The sequence below is a fragment of the Eulemur rufifrons genome, chromosome 7 (genome assembly GCF_041146395.1).
Source record: "Eulemur rufifrons isolate Redbay chromosome 7, OSU_ERuf_1, whole genome shotgun sequence".
Taxonomy (NCBI): Eukaryota; Metazoa; Chordata; class Mammalia; order Primates; family Lemuridae; genus Eulemur; species Eulemur rufifrons.
The window spans coordinates 33,743,738-33,756,300 of NC_090989.1; positions in this window are offsets into that span (position 1 = coordinate 33,743,738).

Here is a 12,563-nt window from a genome sequence, read left to right on the forward strand (position 1 = left end):
ATTATTACTTCCTAATGGAAGACTAGATTAAGAAGGAAAATAACTAAGAGCCAAGATTTAAGTTGCAGAGATAAAACTATAAAATTCAAATATTTTGAGGAAAAAATTTGTGACAAATATTTTTTAAACTTGTATTTAAATGAACCATCACTCAGGAGAAAAATGGGGAGAAAAAGCTCAAAAAATTTAAGAATTTGGAAAATGAGAATATATTTCTAGATTGACCTTACTTGACCGTTAACAAATAAGCAAATGCAATGATGTCAGAGTAGGTGTTTAGGATATCAATTACAAATTTGTACTCAGAACTGATGACCATGCAACCTTAAAATTGTATTGTACCAAGACTTCATTCAGCACACATGTACATGAGTTAATTCTACTTGCACATTTGTTCTCACACCTTTGAATTTTAAATGTATGTGTTCCTTTTATTCTTGAGTGTTCTGACAGCAAAGTTGACCAAGGAAATGGAAATTGTTCTTTTAATGAAGCTTCTAATTTAAGCAGATATAACTTAGTTTCTCTCTCTCCTTATCTCTGTTTCTCTCTCTAAAGATTCCTGTTTTAGACAGGGATTTTTTTGAGTCTAGTATATCTTTTCACTACTATATCCCCAATGATTAGAACACTGGCTTACACATAGTAGGAACACACTAAATATGTGTGGGTGGATGTACGTTTCTATATTACCAGGGTAGGTCATATATAGAAACAGAAGACATAGTCTTTATTTTGTAACTAGTGATACCTAGATCACTGGAAAACCTCTAATACACATGCTGTAATCAGTTTCAACAATATTTTTTTCTGCTAAAATTTGAAATATCTTCATTCTATTCTCAGTCTAGCATTTAGCAAAGATAAACCAATTACAAGACTCCATGAGTAAGGCAGCGTTGGTCTCTATTCCCAAAGTCCAGAGGCCAAATTGATATAATTACTGCCCACTCTATTTGCTCTAATAAATAAGTTTGAACTTTGATTGTAATATAATAAAACATATTTTCTAAAGATGTCATTATAAATATTGTCAACAAGAGAGAAACCAAATGTTTATTAACTGTTTGCAGAACTCCCATTGCAAAGAAAATACTTAGCTTTAAGAGCAATGTATAAAATTTATAGGCATCCAATAGTCTTAACATTTTAGAGTTTAACTTTTTAGAGTTTAGAGTCACTTTTTCCAGGACGTTACATTTTTAAATGAGGGAATGAGATATGGAGTGTTTAAGTAATGCAGCAAGGACACACAGATGGTTCGTCTCCAGAATAGAATTCATGACTCCTGGCTCCCATCTAATGCCTGTTTCAGTACACCCCTATGGTGAGCATACCCCATGATTTAATGAAAGCCATATCTACACAAATGTTAAACTAATTTAGCCATGAATGTAATGGAGAACAAAATGTCTTAATGTAAGTAAGCAAAGTCAAGCAAATGGGTCAGGAAGCCATGTTTTTCTTATGTGATGGAGAGCCACAGCCTGTGTATAAAGCACACATTGTGAAGAGCTCCATCATGTGGAAATTTTCAGAACTTCAGTGTAGATGGTCCCATATTTCACAAGCCCTTGGCATTATGACAGGCCAGGGTCTTTCTAGAGGGTGTGAATTTGAGTAGTCCCAATTTCTCTACCTCTTCAACTGGATTTTTGTTTATTTGTTGTTTTTTCAAATCTAATGGGAATCCCTATTTCTTTGCCTTCAACTGCCTGGAAGAGTATGTTTGGGAGGCTGGTATGAAATGTTATCTTTGGATGTTGTGGGTAATTCTTTAAAGCACTCCAGTGTTTAAAAAACGGTATAAGAATCAATAAATAATTAAAATAATGATGATGATGACAGAGGAAATACTTTGGGGAAAGTATTTCAAACTGAATCATTGAATTAGTCTTTCAACATTTCAAGGTATCAACCAGAAAGGCAGACAATAGAACATATACAAATTAATATCTTGGTCAGGTGGAGAAGTTAAAAAAATCCTTTAATAGAACTGAAAGTGTAGCTATTGATTTCTTAGGAGATAGGATTGCTAAAGGCTGAATTGCTTCTATGATTAAATCACAAGCTTCAGCTCTGGCATCAGTGTTTCCTTCAGTCAAAATCACAGAGGATATCTGCAGATCCCTAGAGCTGTTTCTCTGAGTAAACTAGTAAAACATAAATATTTCCCTGAGGGGTTCTGATCCAGTGCTAGATTAGCTGCCTGAAGTTGATCATTTCAGTTTTTCTTGGAGAGATCTATAGAAGCTGGTTACCTACTTGACATGCCCTTCCGTATCTGAGAATTAAAATGGATAACCGTCGAAACCTCTGCATTTATTTAGTGCACTGCAGGGCAAGATCTAAATACAGATTCCTAATGTATCAGCCTGTTACGTTTCTACATTCTGGGTTAGATATTATTGCTTTTGGTGTTGGAAGATATTATATTCTAGCAATGGAAGTTATATATTTAGAGTTCAGAGTTCATCAGCAACCACCCTTTAAATCTCATGAGTCAAATAAACCACCATTTTAAAAAAGCTTACGAAACAAATTGCACACACGCCAAATCCCCAAAACCCAAAATACAGCTTGCAGTAATAAAACGATTAAGGGGTGTGCGGTGGAAGAGCAGCCAAGGTTGTTAATCAAATACGTTTATTGAGCAATCTCAGCTGGTGGTATACAAACCCAAGATACTGTTATTTTCCTCCAATCATTGCCTTCAACCATGCTTCATTGATTATCCTTTTCCCCATCCTTAATGACATCCTGGGAGATCCCATAGCTTACCCATCACTTTCAGTTATTAAAAAGTGCACTCTAGTCTTGTCCAATTTAAAACTTCAATTTCATCACCTTCTCTCCTCCCAGTGCTGACCAAAGAGCGTTGCATTTTCACTACTTTGCTTCTTTCTGGATATGACTACTCCATTGACAGTGGTGGGAGGGGGCATTGGAGGAACAGGCAATAGTCATTTAATCTTTTTGGTGCATTTTCACTGCTGTGAATGCTTAAGTACGCAACAATGGCCAGCTGTGGATATCTTCTGTCTGACAGGCATTGAATGCTGCGCTTCCACAACACAGGTGTGATTCTTTGGGGGCTATAAGGTATTCTTTCCCAGCTGGCAATCCCAGAGGCAGGAGATTCACTGGCTCTATTTCCTTTAAACTCTTTTTCCTCCCCTGACCCCCTACCGTGGGCTCTAGCCTTCTTCTCACACCCTCTCTTTTCCCTGCATCCATGCCCATTCCTCACTGTAGGGGATCAGGGAGTTGTCTCAAACCTGTGTACCTTCTGTAATGTCCACTTGACTTGTAGAAATCTGCATTTACAGCTCATCGAACGGTGGACATTCAGGCAGCTCCATTGTTCCTGTCTCTTCACTCCATCTTTTCTAGGCAATTGTCTTTGCTGCATGCTAAAATAGGCCGCAGAGGAAGATTAATGGGTTCATGATATAAACTGACTTTCATGGAGAAGATGAGATACCAATCTCCCCTTCTGGAAAGCATTACCTCTCACTTGGCTATTGGGTAGAGTGACCATATAGCTCATTGTCTAAACCAGATCACTTTTGAGAATAAAAGGGATGTAGGCATAAACCTGTTTATTTGGTGAGAGGTTATTAGGCAGTGGGTATTGATGGTGTGGGTAGCAGAGTGAATTTGGCCACAATCAAGGTGTATGGCCCCCAATTATTTGTGCTTCAGTTTAGAATATTAGGTATTTGATACCTCTTTGTTCTCAGGTTTCAGCCCCTTTGAATCATTTATAGGGTAAGAGAAAAAACCCTATTCAACACTAACTTAAACATAAAAGTTTATTTGTACAAAATCAGATAGTTCAGGAATCATGATTTAATATAAGATTAATGTAACCCAATTATTTTCAAATAGCCATGTGGTAAGGAGTGTGGTTTCCAGGACAAGCACCCTGACACTTCAAGACTATTGTCTTCTCAATAACTTGCATTCTATAAATATACCTTTTATCTCCTATATTATTGATTTCTCCCTCTCAACTGGACAATTCTTCTCCGCCTATGTATATACCATAATACATCACCTTTTACCTTATTGAATAGATGATTTCACCTTCTGTGCAAGCTATTACACCATTTCTCTGCTCCTTTTCATTTTAAAACTTCTTAAAATAGTTGTCTATATACATCTTCCAACTTACCTTTCATTTCCTTCTCCACCTTCCATGCTTTCCCCCCTTTTCTCCACTCACATTGCTCTTGTGATGATTACTGGTGGCCAAATCCAGTGGTCAGCTGTATGTTTTCATCTTTTTTTTTTTTTTTTTTTGTTTTGTTTTGTTTTTGAGACAGAGTCTTACTCTGTTGCCCGAGCTAGAGTGAGTGCCGTGGCGTCAGCCTAGCTCACAGCAACCTCAAACTCCTGGACTTAAGCGATCCTACTGCCTCAGCCTCCCGAGTAGCTGGGACTACAGGCACGCGCCACCATGCCCGGCTAATTTTTTGTATATATATCTTTTAGTTGTCCATATAATTTCTTTCTATTTTTAGTAGAGACGGGGTCTCACTCTTGCTCAGGCTGGTCTCAAACTCCTGACCTTGAGTGATCCACCCGCCTCGGCCTCCCAGAGTGCTAGGATTACAGGCGTGAGCCACCGCGCCCGGCCCTATGTTTTCATCTTGACCTTAGCAGAGCTCAGGGAAGTTGGCTTTCCCTTCTTAATACATTTCTTTATTTGTGCTCTAAAACATACACACTTTGGTTTTCTTTTTACTTCAATAGTGGTTCATTTTGAACTTCTTTGGGGATTTCTGCTTGTCCAAATCTTCAAATTCTACAGTGATTCAGGGCTCATTTCTGGGCCCTCTACTTCCCTTCTGTATATTCTTATCATTGGGTGATCTAGTCCTATCACTTAAAACATCTCTCTCTCTCTAGGTGATTTTCAAATTATGTCTGCCCACATAACATTTATCTTGAATGCTAACACCCTAGTACATATACTGCAGGCTATCTTTAGCTGGTTTGCACCCTGATATTTCTGGTCATTTTAACAGAAGCAAAGTCATGTTTATCAGTAAAAAATTCTAAGTAATTCATTTCCCCTGATATAAAAATATGGATAATGTAATGCTCTTAGGAGAACTTTTATCTTAACTTCTTATTTTTCACACATTTCTAAAACTTATTTCTTCTTTACTCTGGGGAGGAGAGCAATCAAAACCTGTAAGCAAAAATTCAAAACTTCCTAGATCCAGGTTTGAGACTTGGAATCCTTTAAAAAATAATAGTTAACTCTCATTTGTGTTTCATTATATTAGTCATAATTTAGCTTATTTATACTATTACAAATCTCTTTCAGGTTAAAAATATTATGTACCTACTTAGTACTTTTATCACATAATTGTGCCTTTTTACTCTTACCCTGAGGCTATGGAGACAAGTGGGGTAGTGGGACAAGATTTTGAAAACAAAAGCACATGCAAAATGTGAGACAAAGGAGAATATATATATGGCATTGTGGTTCTTTTCCCAAATCTGTTCTTTTGTCTCTAGGTGACTCCTCAAACTACTTCTGTTTGGGAGGAAACAAACTACGTGTTTGGGAGGAAATTGGCTTTATCTCTGGATCTTGGATTGGGTCTAGTCAGTGGCTTAAACCTTAGGTCATCAGCAGAAACCCATCCTTAAGACACAGGTTTAGGAGTGGTTATATGATTGCATTTGGACTAATGAGACATAAGAAGAGATTTGCTAAGACCTCTTTGGAGACAAATTGACTATGTCTTCTGAGAGAATTTTCAGGAGAGACTCTATTTTGTCTCTATGGGCTTGGATTAGAAAGCAGGTAGTCCCAGAAGTTGATGGTGGCCATCTTGTGTTGGGTAAATCAGCCTTAGGAAGAAGCAGAAATTTTGGGAGGCAAATCCATGATAGAGGAAGAAACTGGATTCTTGATAAGATCATCCTATCATTCCGCTGTAGAATTGTCACCTCCGAGGCACATCATACTTTTGGGCCTTCCAAACAGGAAAACCAATGGATCTCTTTTTATTGTTTAAACCTGTTTCAGCTGTGTTTTCTGTTGGCTCCATCTGATACTATGAGGTACAGTGAATTAGAAAAAAGCTTCTTTTAGTGCTTCCAGACAACCTGAGAGAAATTTTTTGATCTTGAAAGAAACAATAGCAAGAAAGAAATGAAGAAGCTTGATAACTTTATAACTTCTTTTCAGTTGTAATGTTTTCACCATAGCTTCAATATTGTGTGAAAAATGAGCATCAGAAATCTGTGTTTATATGTTAATACAGGCATTATTTTAATACAACATAGAAACTGTTTTCTCTTGAGATTGAGATATCTTACTTTCAGGTTTGTTTGACCATTGAGTAGGCTATACAGAAAACTGATCAGAAGATGAAAGCAAAACACAGCCAAAAGGATGCTATTGCCAAAGAAACAAGAAGTTGCAAACTGAAGTTAAAATGATATTTTAGCAATGTGCTAAACAGAATGAGGTTACTGAAAGCACACCATAATCAACCTCTATACTTTACTGGATTTGTTCAGGAGAGAGATGTCTCAAGATCCATAAAAGGCAAACCTTATTGCTACTCTCTTCATTTCAGCACTCCTCTCCTCCAATCTGTTTGAACTTTATATTCTCTTGGGTGGAAAAACTAAATCACATTAATATTCACTTTTTTCTCCATTTATGGTATAGATTTTAATTTTTGAGCCATTTAAGGCTCAAAAATTTCTTTTCATAAGAAAACTGGTAATGCAATCAAATTCGAGGCTTTCAAAACTATTATCTCTGTTTTGATTTTAAGAATCCATTTGTCAGTCAGGACCTAGAATTTAACACTTTGTTTTCCTAGTTTGACTTGGCTTGCCTCTAAATTAATAAATCTGAGCCTCAAGGTCTAATTTTAACTATGGAAGGACCATGGTAAAAGGCATTACTGAGAATGAAAAAAAATCAAACCAAACAAACAAAAACCAAAAAAACCTTTGGGTTATTATTTCTAAATGTTAGCCTACTGTGGATATTAAGTTTATATAAATCGGGGATTTTACATGTCTTTCCTTCCTTTTGGGGGTGGGGTCATTGTGCTCTTCTAATCTACTCAGTATTTAGCAGTGTAAACTTCAATGTCTCCTCATTTGTCTTCTGCAAAATTTTCCTCTGGGAGTATGGGTTTCTCCAGTGATGCTCTTCAGGACTGCTTTTTAGTGCTGTTGATTAACACTCGTACTTGTAAGCCATCATCTTCTTGGTGAACTAATGGCTTTTTTTTGATGGGGTCTTGGTGTGAATCAATTGAGCAGATCTCCATTTTTTGACACTCTGTCATGCAGCTTCCAAAAAGCTAATACACCAAACTGCAGGTATATTTGATCAGAGAAGTTTCATAAGGAAATTACAACATTTCCCTCCAATACAACATTGGAGAGAAAAAGTGAAAGTTCTAACCAGTTTGAACTTTCTCTTGAACCCTCTATCCAGGGTCTTTACAGATACGTCTTAATATGCATCTGTAACTCCCATGGTTATTTCCTCCTATCTTGACCTCGGTGTTGTTGTTTATTTATTTATTTTTTTTTTGAGACAGAGTCTCACTTTGTTGCCCAGGCTAGAGTGAGTGCCGTGGCATCAGCCTAGCTCACAGCAACCTCAAACTCCTGAGCTCAAGGGATCCTCCTGTCTCCGCCTCCCGAGTAGCTGGGACTACAGACATGCACCACCATGCCCGGCTAATTTTTTCTATATATATTTTTAGCTGTCCATATAATTTCTTTCTATTTTTAGTAGAGATGGGGTCTTGCTCTTGCTCAGGCTGGTGTTTATGTTCTTTATGTACCCCTTCAAGTTTCTCTGTCTGAAATTTGACCCCATCTGCCTGAACTGCTAACCTCCCGAAACCGGTTGCGCTTTTACTGCCTGTATCCTTCATAAGTCCTATAGTCTCAATGGTGCCTCCAGCGTTGGGTAGCTGGTCCTGTACGTTCACAACTTCCCAGTCTCCCAGGCACCAGTGCCATGCAGGAGGGTTAAAGTGAATCCTTCAATTTTATGTTCCTTTCCACCCCTTCACACTGGTGTTTTCACTGTTACATGAACTGTTAAGAAAGCTCATCTTAGAAACACAAACTTAAAAAAAAAATAAATGTGATAGTGTATATTTAAAGTATACAACATAATGTTATGGCATGCATATACTGTAGATAGTAAAATGGTTACTATAGTGAAGCAAATTAACATATCCATTATCTCACATAGTTACCCATTATTTTTGGTTTTTTTGTCAAGAGCAGCTACAATCTATTCACTTAGCAGGAATCCCAAATACAGCACAATTTAATTAACTATAGGCATCATGTTGCACATTAGATCTCTAGACTTGTTCATCCTACATATCTAAACTTTTTCCCTCTATCTTGAAGATAGAACAATTTAAACCTAAATTGAGGAAAGAATATTTTCTCTATTAGCAAAGCTGTGTACTGCCAGTGGGTCCACAGCATTGTGTAATGGGGCACTTGGGATCTGGCATTAACACAGAGAACTACAGTAGCTTTTAATGGTTGCTTTCTCTGTTGGATGGGGAATGGCATGAGTCTTGAGTTAATTCCTGGGATTCAGATTCTCCTCTGATATGAAGAAGAGAGGTTGCAAATTCCTGTCACCACAACTATGTTGGAGTGCCTTTACAGCCAGCCCAAAAGTTCATTCAATTTAAAAATTTTCTTCTCTTTTGTTTCAACTTAAATGGTTTTCAATTTTAGGCAATTTATTCAATTTTAGGCAATTTTAGGCAACCCTCAACTTGGTTTCAAAATTTAGCAAATGGCAATTTTACAAGGTAGCCATTCTTCAAATATTGGGAAAGTTTGTATATGTAGCATTTTGTTTGTATCTTTAACTTAATCTCTCTCTCATTTTACCTTGTATTGTAATTACATAATTAGCCACATATTAAGGATCTTCTTTAATGAGACAATATTCTGCTAAGCACTGGGAGGGAAATGGAAGCATGTACATACATTTGCATTTTTCTCTCTTCCACTGGGTGGTGTCATCCTCGAAAGAAGGGCCTGATTAATTATTGTATCTCCTAAAACATGCAGCATAAAACCGTTCATTATTGGTATCCAAGATAATTCAGAGATTAGCCACAAGTACAGAGGATGAGAAAATCATTTTCACAAAATTTGCAAGCCTATTACTGAAGTACACATCATAATACACTGACCTTTCTCACAATATGATCAGAGAATAGTTCAGATCTTTGACTCCTACAGTCCAATCATGGACCTTGACATTTCAACTAGGAACAGAGATTAGTGTGGCTTTTTCATCAAGGTTCGTTGGTTGTAATAAAGTTGCAGTCATTACTTCTGATCAATCAGAATTATCACCTCTCAGGACCTACAGGTGAGAGTTATTTTCTTTAAAAGAAGTGTTCATAATTTCCATAGTATGTTTGCCTCTTTTTCTTTGTCTAGTATGATATTTTCCAGACTGTGGGTGCTTAACAAATGTTAAATGATAATTCTTTATTGACCTGACTGGGTTTTGGGAGCTTTCAAAATTTTCAGAAAAGCATTTTAAATGTTTTGTGATCTTTAGGATTTTAATATAGAATTATGATGACCTTTCCAAAGCAAGAAAGCAGAAAGTTGCTCAAAGCTGAAGGCCAAGCAGTTAAAACTGATATGATTGGTCTCTTTTGGCTCATTAATTGTATCTAAGTGGATACAGAGAGCTGAAACTTTTGCTAAATAATTGACACACTGTTAATTCCAATTTCTAATATGTTCCAGGAATGGTATTATAACAAAGCACAAAATTAACTATAGGCATCATGTTGCACATTAGATCTCTGGACTTGTTCATCCTCCATGGCCTCCATGGCATCAAGAGTCAAATAAATACTGCATAAAGAGCCAGCCTAGATAACACAGATTCTCCCCATAGCCTCAGTGTGAACATTGATGCCAATTACGATGCTTACACACTTATGGTGGCTTTGTTACTGCCAAGACCACAGGAAAGTAGGCTCTGTTAATAGCCCTATATCACATGTATTTCCTACTGCTGACATAAAAAAAAATTGCCAAAAATATGGTGATTTATTACAATACAATACAAATTTATTACCCTACAATTTTAAACAATACAAATTTATTAACCTACAATTCTGGAGGTTAGAAGTCTTAGATGCATCTTATGGGCTACAAAGTGTCAGCCTTTCTTCTGGAGGCTCTAGGAAAGAATCTTTTTCCTTGTCTTTTCCAGTTTTTAGAGGTTTTTTACCTTCCTTGTCTCATGGTCCCATTTTTCCATTTTCAAAATCAGTAATGTAGCACCTTCAAATCTCTAACTCTGACATTCCTACCTGCCTCTTGTAAGGGCCCCTGTGACTATATTGGGCCCACCTGGATAACCTAAGATAACCTTTTGATCTCAAGATCCTTAACTTAAATCACATCTGCAAAGTCAAGGTTCCTTTTTCCATGTAAAGTAATATAATTTACAGGTTTCAGGAATTAGGACGTGGACATCATTACGGGAGGGCACTCATTATTTTGCTTACCACACATTTAAAATAAAATTTTAAATTATTTTAAAGAGTAATTTTATATTATGATGATATTTTAGTATGTAAGAGCAGAATATTGTTTCAATATCAAAACTATAAAATTAAAAATTGAACAAATACAATATGTGTTGTGGAAAAACTGGGTTTTCAACTGTCCTGAGTTTTAGTCATCTCAGTGCTGCGTATTTACCGTGCAAATTTTCTGATTTCAATTTTGTTATCTGGGTAATGAGTTTATAATGCCTGCCTCATAGGATTCTTCGGAAAGCCTTGTGCTGTTTTTTGGATCGACATCTTGCATGGTAATTTTTCATTACCATTAAGGTAGAGCTAAAGTTTAAATCATTAATTCTCAGTCAATGCATTGTTTGATAAAGACTTGGTTTGGCCAGTAAGTGAAACTCAAAATAGCATTTGGAATGACCTTGGTGTAGTCCTGAGAAGAAAAATGCACAGATGTTCTATTGCATACTTACTCTTGTCTACTAGGATAAAATAGATGAAGGAAAAAAATAATATTCCATTTGGCTAATTCTGCTACTTGTTGGAAAGCTCGAGCTTCAAGGGTTCATCAGAGAGAAATGAAAAGCTGAGTGTTTAATATCAGAGAGTATCAGGTCTATGATCTCACAGGTTGGTGACTGGACATTAATCAAATTAATGTTTTCAATTAAATAGATTCTGTTGAAAAAGTAGAACAAATGAGAGCCAATAGGTGTTTTAGTCAGTTAATAAATAGACTATTGTTATACCCAAGAGAAAATGGATGAATATTGAATTCTACATGATAAAACATATTAGTTTTAACCTTAAGACAGATTGGCAAGTATTTGCTGTCAAAATTCTCTTATATCTCGTTTTTCCCCTCTTGATTTTGCTGTGTAAATAAATGGATTCCATTTCCTCTGCATTTCATTAGGGTTTATCTGAAGTCTGAATTCCTGATACAATACTGTAATTTTATTATGTCATTTGATCTCAAGAGTTATTAGAATTTATTTGGAAATACAGTAAGCCAGTTTAGATGACTGCCTTAAACATTCCTTTAATCTAGAACTTTATTTTTTAAAATATTTTGACTGGTCATTATTTGTCAAGATAGAATAAACTATAATTGAAGAAACTATATGTACTACTTACTATATTTCTAATTTTAGTGATGCACAAAATCATATGTACTTGATTTAATCATATGAGATTTGATTTAGTGCTTCATGTAAGGGCTCAAATTATATAATACATTTTGATTTTGTTACCTCATCAGTTAAATACATTTATTAATTTTTAAACATTGAATACATTTGTGTAAGTGTGCCATCAAATAGCTAACAAGATATAAAGAATTCATTAGCCCTTCTTTAGAAAGATATCTAAGCTGGTGAACTATAACATTCTGAGTCCTTCTGAGTGTCACTTGGAGTTCTGGGGGATGTCTCTCTTTTGAATTCAGAAATCATAAATTGAATATCTTGATATACTTGAGTAAGCGGGAAATGAGCACTGCTTTCGCAGTTGACTCATAGATGTGATCCTAAGCAGGAGGACAAGGATGAAGAGGGTAAGAATGAATAATAAATGTATTTGAAAATGAGATTTAACATGGAGAGAGTACCAAAATTGTTCCAGTATTCTAAAGAATCAGTTTCTTTTTCTCTTACCATGCTTCCTAAAGAATAGAATATGACTGATAGTTTATTTCATCCTCATTAATTATTATATCTTAAAATAAGAAATAAAATATTAAGAAATATTTCTTTCTGTAATAATATGCCCAAATGGATTTACAGTCCCCATGGAGAAACAGATGTTTTTCCTTAAGATTTCCTTCCAGGAATATTTATAGTCAATATTTTTTTTTTAAACATTTGCAAAAATTTACATTGTTAACTTGACATTGAGGTTAGTGATTTCAATTGCAAACAAGTGAAAATGGAATCAGAAGTATATTTTACAAAGTGGAAAATTTTCTCACAACTTCAG